This window comes from Sarcophilus harrisii, chromosome X (genome assembly GCF_902635505.1).
Source record: "Sarcophilus harrisii chromosome X, mSarHar1.11, whole genome shotgun sequence".
In the NCBI taxonomy this organism is placed as follows: Eukaryota; Metazoa; Chordata; class Mammalia; order Dasyuromorphia; family Dasyuridae; genus Sarcophilus; species Sarcophilus harrisii.
Genome location: NC_045432.1, coordinates 12005800 through 12022856, shown reverse-complemented (window position 1 = coordinate 12022856; position 17057 = coordinate 12005800). Strand labels below are relative to the sequence as shown.

The 17057-nt window shown below is 39.5% G+C and overlaps 1 pseudogene across 1 annotated transcript; it reads right to left on the bottom strand.

Annotated features, from left to right (window-relative positions):
* Positions 1 to 9767: 9767 nt before the first annotated feature.
* LOC100929622 lies at positions 9768 to 16682 on the bottom strand (annotated as a pseudogene). Its single transcript, XR_001121394.3, has 2 exons — positions 11663 to 16682; positions 9768 to 10769 (listed from the first exon to the last, which is right to left on the bottom strand). The product of XR_001121394.3 is annotated as a structural maintenance of chromosomes protein 6 pseudogene (transcript).
* Positions 16683 to 17057: the final 375 nt, after the last annotated feature.

Genomic DNA, 17057 nt, shown 5'->3' with positions numbered 1-17057 from the left:
GGCTAAATAAGAAAATATTTCTAAAAGCCTGGCATATGATCCCTCCCCACAATTTCTTTCTCCATCCCCCAAGTAACAAGTTTCTGTTTTAACTCTAGTTCTAGCACAATGTCTTGCTATGAAAATTTAAACTAATCAAGCTTTCAGAGCTTCAAACTTTACTTTTGATCCCTTTGACTTTTCTGCCCAGCAATACAATCTCTACTGCTAAGGGTAGTTTCATTTAATCACTTTATTAAAGTATAATTCCAAATGGCTTTCCAGAATGGCTGGACCTTACTAAACATTAATTAAGAACCTGCTATTGGCCCACCCACCATTCCAAGCATGGGGGGAAATACAAAGTTTAGATAAGTCAGTCTCTGACTTCTTAGTATTAAAATCTAGGAGAAGGTTAAGATGAACTCAATTCTGATACACAGAGTTACACAGAGATACACAGGGAGAGATATGAAGCCAAGGACTGAACTGAACAGTGTTGTTTTTTCTTTTTTTTCCAAAATCTTTGTTAGAAGGGATAGCTTGTTGGATAATGCAAATCAGAGGAATATGTACAGAAAAGAATGAGATGAAGAAACTTATGGTAACAACAAGAATAAGAAACTTATGTGTGTGTGTATGTATATATGTATATATACACATATATACATATATATCTATATGTCCACAAATCTATAGCTATATCTACACACACGTATTTTGGGATCATAAAAATCATTTCAAGTTAGCAAGAAGTTTGACAATTGTCACATGGGCAGGGACTCCCTCAATTCTCCCAATTTGTATGTCTGTGATCAAACAAATCTGGCTTCTTATCTTTACCAGACATTGAGACCCAGCTGACAAAATACTGGCTCAAGTCCTTTTTCTTACCCTGAAGACATTCTATTCTCAAAACCATCAAGATCTCCTTTACAAACCAGCCTGCACTTTATCAGCTGGTCTATTGCTTTCTTTTTTTGTCTGGAGCCTTTTATTGGAAGGATATGGAGGCTTGGTGGAGCTGGACTTGGATGTGCAGTCACAGATTCTGCCAGTAGAGTCTCAGGACCACAGATGCCCTTCTGCCCCATTCCACATCTATGTGGCTAATGTCATATGTAGAATGTAAGCTCTATGAGGATGACTGGTTTTTTTTTGGTCTTTATGTCCTTAAACCTTAGGGCTCATAGTCTGGCATACAGTGGGGGCTTAATGTTGAATTTAAAGTAAAATTCAAAATGTTAATGAGTTTTTTTTCTCATTTAAAAAATATTTTAATTTTCAGTTCCAAATTCTCTCCCTCTCTCCAGCCCCTCTCTCACCCACTGAGAAGGCAAGAAATATAATGACAACTTATACACATGAAGTCAAGCAAACCATATTTCCACATTTGCCATACTCTGAAAAAAACAGCAGAGAAAATAAAGAGAAAAAATGTGCTTCAGTCTACACTCTGAGTACACCAGTGTGCTACCCAGAGCTGGAGATCATTGTTCTTCTGAGTCCTTTGGAGTGGTAAGGGATTATTGTATTGACCAGACCTGCTATGTCCTTCACAGTTGATTTTCAGTCCCCAGGGTTCTGACTAAGCATCCCTCTGAATATAAATCCCATGTGGAAGATCCAATCTTAGGTTCTCCCTGAGCTTCACTATCTTTCCACCCCAAACCAGCCCTCTCCCAAGCTTCCTTATTCTTGTCAACTTTCTACTCACCCAGGTTTACAAACCCAGTTGTAACTTAAGTTCCCCATGTCCCGCATTCCATTTAGCCAGTTAATTGCCAGCATTTATTATTTCTATCTGCACACCATCTTTCATCATGTGTCCCACTTCCCCCCCCAATCCTGTACTGTCTCTCTACTCATGGAGCCACCTTCCTGATTGAGGCCCTCATCCTCTCTCACCTGGACTATTGTGATTACCTCCCTGAACGTTTCCATATCTTAAGTCTTGGTGTTCTCAGGTCCATTCTCATCCTCAAGAGCAAGTCTATTAAAGTCTTTGTATAAATGATAAATTCCAATGGCCTCCCTGCCAACTCTGATACAAGGTAGAATGTCTGGGCCTAATCTCCCATTCTAATTATATTATCTACCTCTCTCTTCTTCCTACACTCTCAGCTCTAACCAGAATATTCTTCCTCACAGATGGATGACACTCTACCTTCCATCCCTTTGCCTCTTCCCTGGCTGCTCTTCATGCCTAGAATCTACCAGTCAGCTTTGATTTGTATAAGCATTTGGGAGGGAAGGCCCTCCCAAGAGGGATATGGTGGTAGCAATTAGGAAAGGAAAAGTACTAGAAGTTTTACTTCAGAGAAGAGGGGGAAAGAAAGGGTGTACTATTCAGTCCTGAAACATAGTGTCAAGGAACAGAAAAAGAGAAGGGTTTTTTTATGTGAGGAGTACAGAAAAGGCTGCTTTGGATGGATTGTCCAGGGTGGGAAGGGAAGTAATCTTCTGTGAGCCGGGAAAGAGAGGTGAAGGACTGGCTTTAAAAGCTAAAGGGTGTGAGGTATATCTGACCTTAGAGGCAATGGCAAGGTGCACCGATCTGGGTTCAACAGGGAATGACATGGTTAGATCTGCGCTCAAGGAAAATGGTGTTGGTCATACTGTCCAGAAGTATGGACAAGAGTGGTGAGAAGCTTAAGGAAGACAGGGGAGTCATGGAGCTGTTGCCATAATTTCCATCAGGGCCGATGAGGGCCTAAATTAAGTTGGTAACTGGGGGAGTGGGAAAAAAGGACAGAGATGCTTCTGGAAGTAGAAATGGAGAGGTTTGGCATCACATTGCATATCTGGGGGGAGGCTCCACACCTGCAACATAAGAGGAAGGGTGAGGAGGCCTCTGGAGGTGCTTCTATTTCACTTTTCCCTTTTTAACTTCTTATTTCTTGTTTCCTTCAAATCTCAGCTAACACTCCATCTTGCCCCAAAAAAGCCTCTCTTGGCCTCCCTTCCTACCCCCGTTGCTAATGTAAGTGTACGAGTTCTTGGAGAATACAGACTATGTCCTTGTTGTCTTTGTATTTGGGGGCTAGCACAGTATCTAGTACAGAGTAAGTGCTTCCTAAATGTTTGTTTGTTGACTGTTCCCCATGTGTCATCTTCAAAAATTTAGCAGTACAGTCTAAACATCTTCCTCAGTTCAGTTTTTAAATCTTGAGCATAACCTGACAAAAAGCTTCAGGCTTACTTTTGATTGGCTGACAAGCAAACATTATCCGACACTGCTTTTCTTGGTTGGGATCTATCTATTGGAGTTACGTCTGGAATAGCACAAAAGTAAATTTACCCAATTCGTCAAGAATAAATAAAACTGCTGCTTTTGATGGGCCCCCAGCTTTTTTCCACCGAATTTCCTCTCCTCAAAAGGCAGAAAAGTGGGATATGATGGGTCAGAGCCAAGGCTACTCAAAACTACATACCTAGTTAAGGAATGTAAAAACAAACAAACAAACAAACAAACTCATCCTGTCTGATTGACCTTTCTAAAATATATTGTGTCTCCTCAACTGGATGAAAAGATGTCCTAGTTCCTTCCTTATCTTTTACAATTTACAACCTTGCATGCTATTAGCCTGCTAACTTAGCCCCAAATTTTCAGTTTATAAGGCTCTCTCCAAACTATTTTGTATTGCTAGCCTCCCTTTAGAGACTAGCCCAGCAGCTATGGCATAACTCTTTTGTGACTATAAGAGAAACTCTTTGAATTCTTTCAAACTGAACTGTGACTCTCACACACTTTACTTTCTCAGAAGGAATGGCAATAATCTCCCCCCTTTCCCTTTCCCAAAGAAAGCCTTACTGACCATTCTCATGTGGGTGATTTAGATAATTACTAAGAATTTCGGTTGTGGACAGAAGAATGCCATAAAAGTGATAATATCTATTTCTGGATCATATAACCCTTTGAAGTGCCCAAATATTCCATTAGTTGGGGATAACTGTAGTTTGCAAACTTATTTTTTTAGAGGAATTTCTCAGAAATTCTCAGAAAGTCAAAGACTGAATTTGATTTTTGAAGAAGAATCCTCTCAAAATCTGGAATGAAAATTGATGGGACTAAAACATTCCTGTCTTTTACCCCAGAGATTCTACCACGAGTTTTGTATTCCAGGGAAGTTATGGGAAAAAGAGAGATTCTATTTACCCTATAGTTTTGGCATTTGCACTGACTTCATCCTCATTGTCTTTCTGGATCTTCACAACCACTCTGAAATTTTGGTTGAACAAGCATTACTCTCTCCATTGTACAGAGAAGGAACCTAGAGCTCAGAGCTAAGGTTATAATGGGCAATCCTGGGCTACATCCAAGCTTTCTGACTCTTCAATCCCTTGCTAACGTGTCTGGGTATCAGGCTATCTCCCTGATGTAGCCCTGAAAAATACCCTTCAATCCACTTAATTTCCCAGGGAAAGCACAGTGGCCATTTCCCCTATGGTTGCTGTTGTTACCTCCACAAATCATCATTTGAAGATCTAAAGTCCAAGAATCTTAACCATCTCCAATGTGTTCACCATGCAGAACATAAAAATAAAGTGTTTCAATTCCTGTTTCTGTCCATTCTCAGGTGGATGAAGAGTTACCCTCAAGAAAAGAGATTAAGGAATTCAATAACATGATTCTTACTTCTGCTTACAAGTTTTTCTTTCTTCAAATCATTTAGTTTTAATTATCATTAAAATATGAATAACATATCAAACTATGCATATCCTTTGATCCAGCAGTGTTACTACTGGGCTTATATCCCAAAGAGATTTTAAAGAAGGAAAAGGGACCTATTTGTGGCAGCCCTCTTTGCAGTGGCCAGAAACTGGAAACTGAGTGGTTGCCCATCAATTGGAGAATGATTGAATAAATTGTGGTGTATGAATGTTATGGAATATTATTGCTCTGTAAGAAATGACCAGCAGGATGATTTCAGAAAGGCCTGGAATGACTTACATGAACTGATGCTGAGTGAAATGAGCAGGACTGGGAGATCATTATATACTTCATCAACAATATTATATGATGATCAATTCTGATGGATGTGGCCCTCTTCAACAATGAGATGAACCAAATCAGTTCCAATAGAGCAGTAATGAATTGAAGCAGCTACACCCAGTGAAAGAACTCTGGGAGATGACTGTGAACCACTACATAGAATTCCCAATCCCTCTATTTTTGTCCACCTGTATTTTTGATTTTCTTCACAGGCTAATTGTACACTATTTCAAAGTCCGATTCTTTTTGTACAGCAAAATAACTGTATGGACATGTATACATATATTGTATTTAACTTATACTTTAACATATTTAATATGTATTGCTCAACCTGCCATCTTGGGGAGGAGGTGGGGGGAAGGAGGGGAAAAATTGGAACAAAAGGTTTTGCAATTGTCAATGCTGAAAAATTACCCATGCATAGAACTTGTAAATTAAAAGCTATATAATAAAAAATATGAATAACATATAGTTCCATAAAACTGAACATTAACATCAGCCACTATCCTTTGAATTGATTCAAACAGCCACACTGAAGAGGGAAAAGAAATGCATTATAATTTTTTTTTTTGGACAAGTCCCATAATTTCATTTGAACTGCAGAACTCCCGATGAGGATATTCTCTCTACTTACTGATGCAGATCAGCCCTTGCCCTGTAACTTATGCTATTAGGGAGTATCCTAGTGCACCAAATGGTTAAGAGACTGGCACAGACTCTCATAGCCAGAATCGGTCAGGGACACATTTTGGTTTTTTTCCTTTTTTTTTTTTTTGGATACATTTTCTCAAGATTATTTTCCAAGTCAATGAAAAATGATTCTTAACTCTTGAAGCAAGGTCACTATCCCTGTACTCTAGGGTTGTTTAACTGGCCAGTGATTTCTTTACCTTTTTCTGCTCCTGATTTTAATCAGAGAGAGTCAGACTGGCTCTCACATCAGACTGGCATGACATGTGTTTTCTACCTTTGATGCTCTATTACCTACTCAGTGTCCAATGTTTCTCTGACCACGCTTCTTAACAAGAAAAGAGCAGTGTTACTTTGTGTGTTAAAGAGTTTGAATAGAAATGTCCAATCATTAAAGATTCTGTTGTTTAAGGGTGCACATATGTTGAAATCAAGGTTGATCATGAGTAACAATTCCTCAATTTTAGAAAGCAACTTTTACTACTGTTTCAAATAAGCACTTCATATCTGCTTGGTTCATCCAGAAAACGGACTTTTGGGTTTCCTGTTCTGATGACTCATTTACTTTTACATGCTAGCTATTAGTGAAACTTGAACTCCATTTTTTCAGATATTAGAAAGAGCATTTACTGGTTTAAATTTTTCAAAATCTTATTTTATTCTGCTTTCTGTTTTTATTACTCTCATCTTACCAAAACTTGGCTTCTAGAATGTTAACTGTTTGACATTTCTCAGGGAGAAGTTAAAAGGAAAGTTTATGCTACCTAAAGCTTTAGTTGTCAGCTATTGTAGCTGTCTGTGTAAGAGAGGAATTCCCTGACACTGAATGTTCTTGGTTGTCCTGGTATGTGAATCTCCCCTCTCAGTCAGTAGGTAGTTTAATCTGTACCCTGACTTCGTTTATCTATGGAGTCTCTTTAGCAATATGAATCTCTTTAACAGATGAATGAGATTATGACTGTTGAACTGTTCAGCTTTTATGATATTGAAGGAAGAATGGGATTATGATTTTTTTGTGATAGTAGCCCCAGTAAATTTGTTCTCTGAGTTTAAATCCCTTGACATAACTCCTGTTGTTCAGGCCTTTTTCAATTGTGTCTAGTTCTTTGTGACCCCTTTGGGGGCTTACTTGGCAAAAATACTCGTTTGTCATTACCTTCTCCAGCTCATTTTACAGATGAAGAAACTGAAATAAACAGCAAAGTGACTTGCCAGGGGTCATATAACTACTAAGTGTCTAAGGCTAAATTTGAGCTCAGGTCTTCCTGGCTCCAGGCCTGATGCTCTATTCATTGTGCCACCCAACTGCCTTATATTGACCCTGAGATTTGCTCAAATTGATCCCTCTGACAATGAGACACTGGGAAAAAGTTTGTCACCAATCTGCCCCCTCGCCCTCCCTAAAGGAATTCTATGAAGTTCTAGATGGTAATGAGGTCAACAAGGAGTAGAATTCTTTTTTCCCTTTGACATCATAGTCAAGCTTTCTGCTTCTGTAGTTATGCTTTCCCCAATATAAGAATGTTGGAATTTAACAAGCCCAAAGAAGGGAAATATTGTGGAAAATGCATTTTTTATTGTTTGAAATTTTCACTTATTTTTGTTAGAAATTTTTATTTTTTAACTTCTTTATTATTGTTTGGAAAACTAAATTAATTTATTGTTTACATCTAACTTTTTATGTGACTACAGGTTGTTTGAACCCAGAAAGTCATCTCGATCTCAGTAACTCTCTTCAAATACTTGAGATGACTACAAGGAATTATGGGTTTCCTCAGGTTCTGAATCCATGAAAACATTTATATTTTAGGTTAACAAGCCAGGTCTTGTTTTGGGTTCACTTGTTTTGAGTAGATCCACTGGAGCTTGTATCCAAGCATTGTTCAATGACTCTCAGAAGGGTACTTTGGAGTATATTTCTTCTCCCATGGAGTCAAGCCTTCCCATTTTAATGGACCCACATCCCTCTTCTCCCAAACTCGGTGTCACCCACACATGAGTTTTATTCTAATATGTATCATGTTCCCTTCCCCCTCCTTTCCTGCTTTTTTCTAATCAACAAAACTTGAATATTGAACTGGCTCCCCTTGTAATGACATATTAATTCATAGCAATCAAACTCACTAAGGGGCTTGTTTTCCCCAACATCTCTGACTGGCCTATGGGTCTTTTGTTAAGCATAAATCTGGTACCCAGACAAGGACTTTCCCTTTTGACAATCACACCTCTAGTATAAGGATCACTTGAGAGCTCTTTCTGCTCCAATGGAATGCACAGTGCAGGGCCACAAGCTATTTACCATTAGAATTACTAACCAATGTGACAGTAACATGAATTAGACTCACACATCCAGATGCTGACAATTAACATTTATTCATTAATAGCATGCATTCACACATATATATATATATATATTTAATTTTCGGTTTCAAATTTTTTCCCTCCTACCCATTGATATGGCAAGAAACACAATATCCATTATACATAGAAAGTCATGCAAAACATTATTTCCACATTATCTCTGTTGCACAAAAAAAATAAAAAGCAAGAAAAATAAAGTGAAAAAATACGTTTCAATCTTCCCTCAGAGTTCATCAATTCTCTCTCTGGAGGTGGACAGAATTTTTTCGTCAGTCCTTTGGAATTGTTACGGATCATTGTATTGATCAGAGTAGCTAAATGTTTCACAGTTGATTATCATTACAATATTGCTGTTACCACATACAATATTCTTCTTAGTTCATCAGTTCATGAGTCTTCTAAGGTCTTTCTGAAAGCATCCTACTTATTTTTTATAGCACAACAGTTTTGCATTACATAGTTATATATCACAACTTGTTCAGCCATTCCCCAAATGATGAGTATCTATTCAGTTTCCAATTCTTTTGCCACCAAAAAAGAGCTGCTATAAATCTTCTTTGTACAAACAGGTCCCTTTCTTTTTCTGTGATCTAGTAGCAGTATTGTTGGGTCAAAGGGTATGTACAGTTAGACAACAATTTGGGCATAACTCTGTCAGATTAGTTGAACTAGTTCACAGTTGTAATAAGTGTCCCTATTTTCCCACATCCCCTCCAGCAAGTGTCATCTTTCTTTTGTCATGTTATCCAATCTGATAGGTTTGACGTAGAATCTGAGTTTCTTTAATTTTCATTTTTAAAAATTATTAGTGATTTAGAGAATTCTTTCATATGACTATTAACACTTTTGATTTCCTCTTCTCAAAATTGCCTGTTCATATCCTTTGACCACTTATCAATTGGGGAATGGGTTTTGACTCGGGTTTCTATATGTTTGAGAAATGAGACCCTTATCAAAGAAATTTTTTGTAAAAAAATTTTCCCCAGTTTCCTGTTTTCCTTCTAATTTGAACCACATTGGTTTTGTTTCTGCAAAAACTTTTTAAATTAATGTAATCAAAATTATCTATTTTACCTAATGTGATCATTTCTAGCTCTTTTTTTGAGTATGAACTTTTCCCTTAACTATAAAACTGCAGGTAATTTTTTTCTATGCTTCCCTAACGTGCTTATATCACCATTTTTGTCTAAATCATTTTGAACTTATCTTGGTATAAATTGTGAGATGTTAGTCTATGACTAGTTTCTATTACACTATTTCTCAGTATTTTATACTCCCAGAAGATTTATTAAATACTGAGTTATTATCCCAATTGCTTGGGTCTTTGGGTTTGTCAAACACCAGGTCACTGTGGTTTATATTAAATATTACAAAATAAAACATTAACCCCATTAGGAACAAATCACCAACCTTATTTCCTAGTGCTTACCAATAAGTTTATCTTGTACTGATACTGAAAAACATGGTTCCTTCTTCTCTTCTAGCAAGCTGGCAAATCAACATCAGTTAATTGGCACTGTCTTCAAGTGAATGTGAGTGTGGGTCCTGGGAAGGAGAACTGAATCTCAAGTATGGGGAACACAGGTACCAGGCTCAGTCTCCATCCAAGAGCAGGCTGAAAGCTAGGACCTCCAATAGATTTCTTTTAGTTTTAGCAAAAGGCATGAACTAGTTATGCCCAAATTCTTATGAGAAGCTGATAACCTAATATGTTTACTAATTAATTTGACAGATAGCTGAATACAGAAGTGGAAGGTGAGTTTCTTTACCAAATTTTCCTGTTGGTGTTTTGTCCTATATGGAGGGAAGTCACACATATTTATCAATTATTTATGAACACAAACATATTATTTACCAACCTCTACAATAATATGCTAATCTTAATATTTAAAGAGAAGTTACAAAAAACAAACATATAAACACTTCATCACAAAATAGAGACCTATTAAAAATGGAATCAGTTAAATATCAAGGCAACAAATGTATTCTCACTACATTCACCCTTTGGCTGCTGATTATCCCTGCAGTCATCTAGGATAGTCTATGCAAAGTAGTATAATTATCACTAATTGATTGTGATTCCCAACACTCAATGTTTTCATTGCTTAGGGTGAGAACATATAGTACACATAAGCATCAATATTACACATAGCATTAATACATTTTAAAATATGTTTAAAATATTAGGACAATAGATCTTTCCATTTGTCCCATGTTCTCTCATGGCAAGTCCTCTGCAGACCAAGCCAAGAACGAATATAAGAGAACACCTTAATAATATCCCACTCAAACCAATGCCCTGCAATTTTCAGTCTGGTAATCACTATCATGTCCATCATGTCTTTCTTTAGGCCAAGTGTGGCTAAAGTCTTTGATTGCCTGCATCACCTCTTGATGAGATTTAAATGATCACGGTGACTTCTTGGTGAGGATTTCTTGTGCCTCAGGCAAATCTAAAGTGTGTAACCCCTCTTTTTTCAATGGGGTATCTAAGAAGGTGGCAGTCCCCACTGTCATGCTGGCAGTATTTTGTATCCTTATGTATTCTGCTTGTCACAACTGTGATTTACAGGAACAGTTGGATATTAAATAAGCAACCAAAGAATGAAGCCATTCTTGGTTGCAAGGGGCTGCAAAAAGGTACTGAGGTGATACGTAGGAAAGAATGTGCAATGAAATAAGCAACGATGAGCAGCAATAGGGTCACGAAGGCACCAATGATGAAATCACAGCACTTGAACATCTGTTAAAAAGAAAAAGAAATTTGTATGGAATCATTGCATATAACTTGTCTTCAAATAATTAACCAGGTCCACCAGTGACCAGACCATATTCCACTTCCCCACCCTAATGGTGTCCACTATAATTAGCTGCTGGATAGGGGCTTTTCCTCCACCATATTCTGTCTCTATTTTCAATTAGCTCACTGCTTTCTAATGACTGATTTCTAATCAGTAACATATGCACATAAAGGGATTTTTAAAAAGATTTTACTGACTAGATTATTAAGTATCATTCTATCATCCCTACAAAACTATGGATTATAAATTAGGTGGGTGTTCTATATAATGGCCTGGGGGTTAAGAAATGGGTTTTAAAGAAATTTGAAAATCCAGCATCTTTCTGTACTTCCATTTTCTCCTTTCAGGACTTTAATTTTTTTCTGAGGAATATCTATCTGAGAAATAGAAACCCCCTCCCCCTGCTTGAAGATCAAATCATCCTTAAGAATTTAAGAAAAAATTGATCTTCCTGTATCATTTTGGGGGCAACTGCCCATTCTCGAGTAGTTAATCCTTTCTGTGACCCCCCAATTCAATACCTTGTGCTTATCATGTCCCCTGTGGCATTTATATAATACTGTCCCAAACAGGTACCTTAGTCCATGTTATCTAGATCTTCTCTGCACAAAATATGGAAGAATACTGGATTCTACATTTAAACAATTTTAAGTTTCTGAGCCATGCCAAAGTTAAACATTGGGCCAGATAAGGTATACAAACCCTAGTTTATATTATATGTGTGTGTGTGTGATGTGTGTTGTGTGTGTGTGGAGGTGTTGTGTATTATCTTTTAGGCAAAACAAACATCAACCTAACTAGGAACAAAATACCAACCTGATTTTTTTGGACTTACCAATAAGCATGACTCCGATCGCTTGTGAATGATGTCTCCAAAATAGGTGGTTGACTGGCAAGTCTACAAATCCTTGTCAGTTGATCAGCAATGTCTTCAAGCAAACACGATGTGAGAATGGAGTCACAAGTACAAGGAACACAGGAGCGAGGGTTAATCTTAACCCAAAAGCAGGTTGAAGACTGGAGCCAGGCAGTTTGGGGCATGAGCTAATTATACCCAAGTTCTAATTGGTGGCTAAACAAATTTACCAAATAATTTCATTGATCACTGGTAATAAAAGTAAATGGTGATTTTTTTTTTACAAGTTTTTCCACTGGTTGGTGGTCATATATGGATATTCCATATGTTTATCAGTTGTCTATCAACACATACACACACACACACACACACACACACACTATTTACCAATTTACAATATACATATATTTATCTTAACATTGAAAAACAAGCATCAAAATACTTTAACACAAACAGTGGCCTAATAAAAGAGTCAGTTATGTCACAGAAAACAATTTTACTCTCATTACTAGTGTTTCCTGCCCAGATGTCTAGTTTTTTTTTTTTCTTTCAGTCCCCAGATGCTGCTATGGTACAAGGCCAAGACCCCACCCCAATTGTCCAAAGAATTCTTTTTCTTGGATTTCAGGTCAGAATCCAGTCTGGTGTGTTTTCTAGTTCTTGTAGGTGAGGTCTGATGGGGGAATTATACTGTACTCTTTCCTGTCACTTTGCTTTTCTGAAACACTTTTAAATATTAAATATATTTTTCAAAGTAGTGAGATTTTTAAACACAACACTGCAAACATTTTAAGAAAAATAAAATAAAACACCACACTGTGTAGATAGCACAATCACATGAAAATAAAAATTCAATCTTGGTTTGGATTGGCTGATTCCACAGGCAGGGATTGCTCATCACTTTCAAGATCTGGCATTTCGAGTATTTCAACAAGTGGACTTTGAGGAAGAGCGGTCATGAATTGTGAACTGAGCAGGATGACTTGGTGGTTTTGGTAGAAATGTGATACCCAGAGGATCATGTCCATGGCAATTTTTCTACTTTTCCTGTCCATGTAGATATCAATTGTATCCAGACATCTGAAGGGAGATTCTGTGACAGACCATAAAGTAAGAATGAATAAAAAGTTGGTAAAAGAGGTTCCATTTGCTGATAAGGCTCCCATGTCACTATAAGCAGCATCTCCAGGTTGGACTGTTATAGAGAGAGTCTCATTCTTGTGATTAAAGCGCATCTCTCCACAGAAGGACCACTGAGATAGTAAGTTGTCAAAGAACAACTTGCATTGTAAAGAAAGACTTTTTCTACTTTTCTGGTATGTATCATATCTCTGTTCCAGTATTTCATCCAGTGTTTCAATAAAGCTTTTCAAATTATTCATTTTACCATTGAGATCCAGATATTTTTCTTTTGCAATCTGGTACTGCTTTGTTATGTCTTCTCGTTTTTTGTTAGTGTAGTTTTCTGACTGTATCCTCTGGGTTAATAAATCAATTTCTCTGTCAAGAACATCAGAGGTTCTTGTAACTTCTATGCGTTCAGGACAAATGAAGTTAGCCTGAGCAATCTCCCTCTCAAGTTCTTTCTCTTTCATTGCCAGCTCATTTTTTACTATTTGGAGAGAATCTATATGCTGCCTGAGCCTATTTTGATAATGCAACACAGATTGGTGTTGAGCAGTCACTTCTAAACCAGTCTGGTTTCGTTCTTCCATAAGGGATTCTACTAATTCTGAAACTTGATTACATTTTAACCTAAATTCCTCATGTCTCTGTTCAGCATCTATTTTTGGTTGCTTTAAATTCTCCATGGTTTCCCTTCGAGTTTCTATCTTTTTTTCAACTTCTTTCATTTCTTCTTTAATTTCTTCAGCTTCATCTTCCAGAACCGAGAGATCTACTGACTGGTTTTCTTCTTCATCTTCAAGATCTCTTATTTCTGAAGAGAGATTTATTACATTACCTTTTATTTCTCTTAAATGTCGATAATGACTATCAATTATTTCTCGATTCTTCCTGATATCATCTTGAAGTGCACACACTTGTTCTTGAAATTCTGACAACTTTGCCATTTTATTTTCCACTTCTTTCTCCAAAATGCTTATTTCTCCTTCCATATCACCTAAGTAAATAGGTCTCAATTCTTCAGGGGTGTAATAGCGTCCCTCAAAAACATGGTCACCACAAACAGTCAGAATTCTGTTACAGTTCTTGGGGCGTCCCTGTGCATACATAGTAGGAAAAGACTCACTTTTAATTAGCAGGACCGATTCTATGTTTCTCAAGTCAATCAAAGTATTGGCCACCACAGCTTCATCAATTTCTAAAGCTGAGAGAACTGATGGATACTCTGGGTGACAAGCTGCTCTGTCTGTCACATCATAAAACTCACACTGAAAGGATGACACAATTACCTGTGGTCGATCAGAACAGGTTGTTGGATAAAACCTTTTCAGCAACTCCTGAAGGACTTGCTCATCTTTGGAGTTGTCACAAAAAAAATCAAGAAGAAGGCCTTTTAGGCAGGTCTCAATAGCCAAAGCATATTCAGGGAATCGGAGATTAATGCAAGCTCCTAGTGGACCTAATGGCTTGCGAGTAAAGTATCCTTGTTTGTAGGCCTCTTCTATTGCTCCCAGAAGAGCTGGAATCTGGGGTCCAAATCGTTTTAGTGGGTCAGATTTATAGTCTCTCAAATGCTTTAGATGTTCTTGATTCTCATTCAGTATTTCCTGCACAAATGTTTCTTCTTCTCTAATTCTAGAATGGTCTTCATCATCTTTTTCTATGGACTGATGAAGATATTTTATTTCTTGAACAAGTGAATCCTCTTGATTCTTATAGTTACTTATCTTTTCCTTTAATGTGGAGATTTTTTTCTGTTTTTCTAATTCTGCTAGTTCCAGATTCTTTCTTAAGTCTAGAATTTTGTCATGAAGCTGCTCTGAAATTTTGTCTAATTTGGCCAGTTCAGTCTGGGAATAATTATAGAAGGCTGTTGCTTGACGGTATGCCCTGTCTGTTCTCTTAGCAATTTCTTTTGCCTCACTGTATTTGGGCTCTAAGATGGCAGCTTCTTCATTTAACTTTACCACATTCTCATGAATGGCAATATACCTCTGTAATGTTTCATTATACGTGACTCTGGAAACCTCCAGGTCGTGATTTAATATGACAGTATGTTGGTCTTCAACATTTATATCACTTATCATATTACTAATTGTTCTTTCAGTTTCTTTCACCAGTGCCCAAGTCTTCTCTTGTTTTAAGTTCTCTAATCTCTGATCCAAAGCACCCATCGTCTGAAAATGCTCTTCTATCTCCACACCCTGACGGCGGAGCTCCTCAAGCTGCTCTGCTCCTTGTTCTATTTCTTGCTGGCTTCTCAACTTTCTCGCCAAAATTTTAGCGTAGCCTTCTCTCATCTGTTCAAGCTCAGTTGCTTCCATAAACAATTTGTATCTGTCATTTTCATTTCTGATCCTCATTATCTGCCTGCCCACCTTGTGTGGTAAAATAGATACTGGATTATCCACCTGTATCTTAAAATGTTCAAGAATGGCAATAAGATCCTCTTTCTGAGAAGAAACCACGATTCCTGAATGATTTATTAGCTCATAACTTGCACTCCCATCCACACTGATGTGCTGGTGCACAGTTATCGAGTCCCCATAAACCTCAGCTTTAAAAGCATCTTCCCCTCTGTTCTTTATTGTGATCAAGATGTTAGCTGACTCCTCTCCATCTTTCACAAACTCTTTCAAAGACGATCCTAACGATTTTCCACCAAGACCAACTATGAGAGCTTTCAACAACGCATTTTTCCCACTGTGTCCCACCACAAAATTGACATTAGATCCGAATTTCACAGGTCCAAGATTGGCATAGCCCATAAAGTTTTCCAGCTGGATACTTTCAATGATCCCAACTTCCTGTGACTCTGACCGATAAGCAGAACTTCCATGAGACACACTCTGAGAGTAGCCTCTCTCCAGGCTCTCTTCTGAATCCCCCTCTGGCCCTGGCCTTGCCTTTTTCTGATATGTAGCTGGGAGGAAATCGTCCTCTTTTCTCTTAGACATTCTGTCCACTACAGAAGAGCCTTCTCTGCCGCAGAGGAGCAAGCCTTCCCCGCGTCACTTCTACTGTTCCTTCTCCTCCCCAAGGCTGCCCAAAGCGCCGACGCTCCCCGCCCCACTATATTCGGCCCTATTCAGTCCGCTCAGATCCTCCAAGCCACGGCCAACCCCCGCTTGCTTTTCTAGTCCGGCAAAGCCAAGTTACGACCTTACCTCAGAGCCCGGCGGCGGCTCAAAGAGGCGCAGCTGCGATGAGTCCGAGAATGACAGAGTCCGACACGGGAGGCGGCAACTGGACCCCCGAACGCCAAGCCGCGGCGCAGGCGGCGGCAACAGGGGGCCCCGAACGCCAAATCCGGGCAGAGGAGGCTGCCACCGAGGGGGCCAGTAACCCTAAGGTCTGGCACAAGTGGCGGGCACCGAGGGAAACTGGAGGAGGTGGGGGGGGGGGGGGCGCCAAGGTCCGACAGAGGCAGCGGGCAAGGGGAGGCCGCGAACGCTAAGGTCCGGCAGAGACGGCTGGGACTGGGGTGGGGGTGGGGGGGGTAGGGGCAACGAACGCTAAGGTCCCGCGGAGGCAGCGGCAACAATAGTCAGCGTCCCTGGGGCTCCGCACACACACACAAACACACACACACGCGCGAGCGCGCCGCCACGCAGTCGCTTTCCCTGTTACAATCAGGGAAATCCGAGTCCCTGTCTCCCACACCCTCTCGCGCCTGGATGCTCCTCACCCCTCAGCCCAAGCAGCTATCAGCAAGGGAACCAGCCCTCAATCTGACAGCAAAGCTACCACAAGCCTCTTCCTGCGCATGCGAAGGGATTGAGGACAAGTGGAGGGGTTGACGCATTGGATAGCACCGGCGCAGAAGTCTCTCTTTGCGGCAACTCCGCCCCTCAGTTTGCCGCATAGTATTCCTTCTGCGACTGCGTAGAACCCGAAAAGGGGTGTGGGGTAGGTAAGGAGTATTTGAGGCGGCGACCCCGTCCCCCAGTAGACTTCCGTAGCGCTTCTTGTGCGCCTGCGCAAATCTCAGATATGGGGAGGGAGGGAGGGATCTTTTTAATATGTCTGCGCCACAGCCTCTCCGCAGTGACCGCACCCTTAATCTGCCGCAGTAGTCCTCCTGTTGCGCCTGCGCCAATCCCGAGCAAAGAGGAGGGATGACGCATTTGAGTGCCCCCCCCCTTCACCGCCACTCCCGCCCTCAGATTGCCGCAGTAGTACTTCTTATGCGCCTGCAATAGTTTAGATTGACAGAATATGTAAGGGCGCCTGCGCGAAAGCCTCTTCG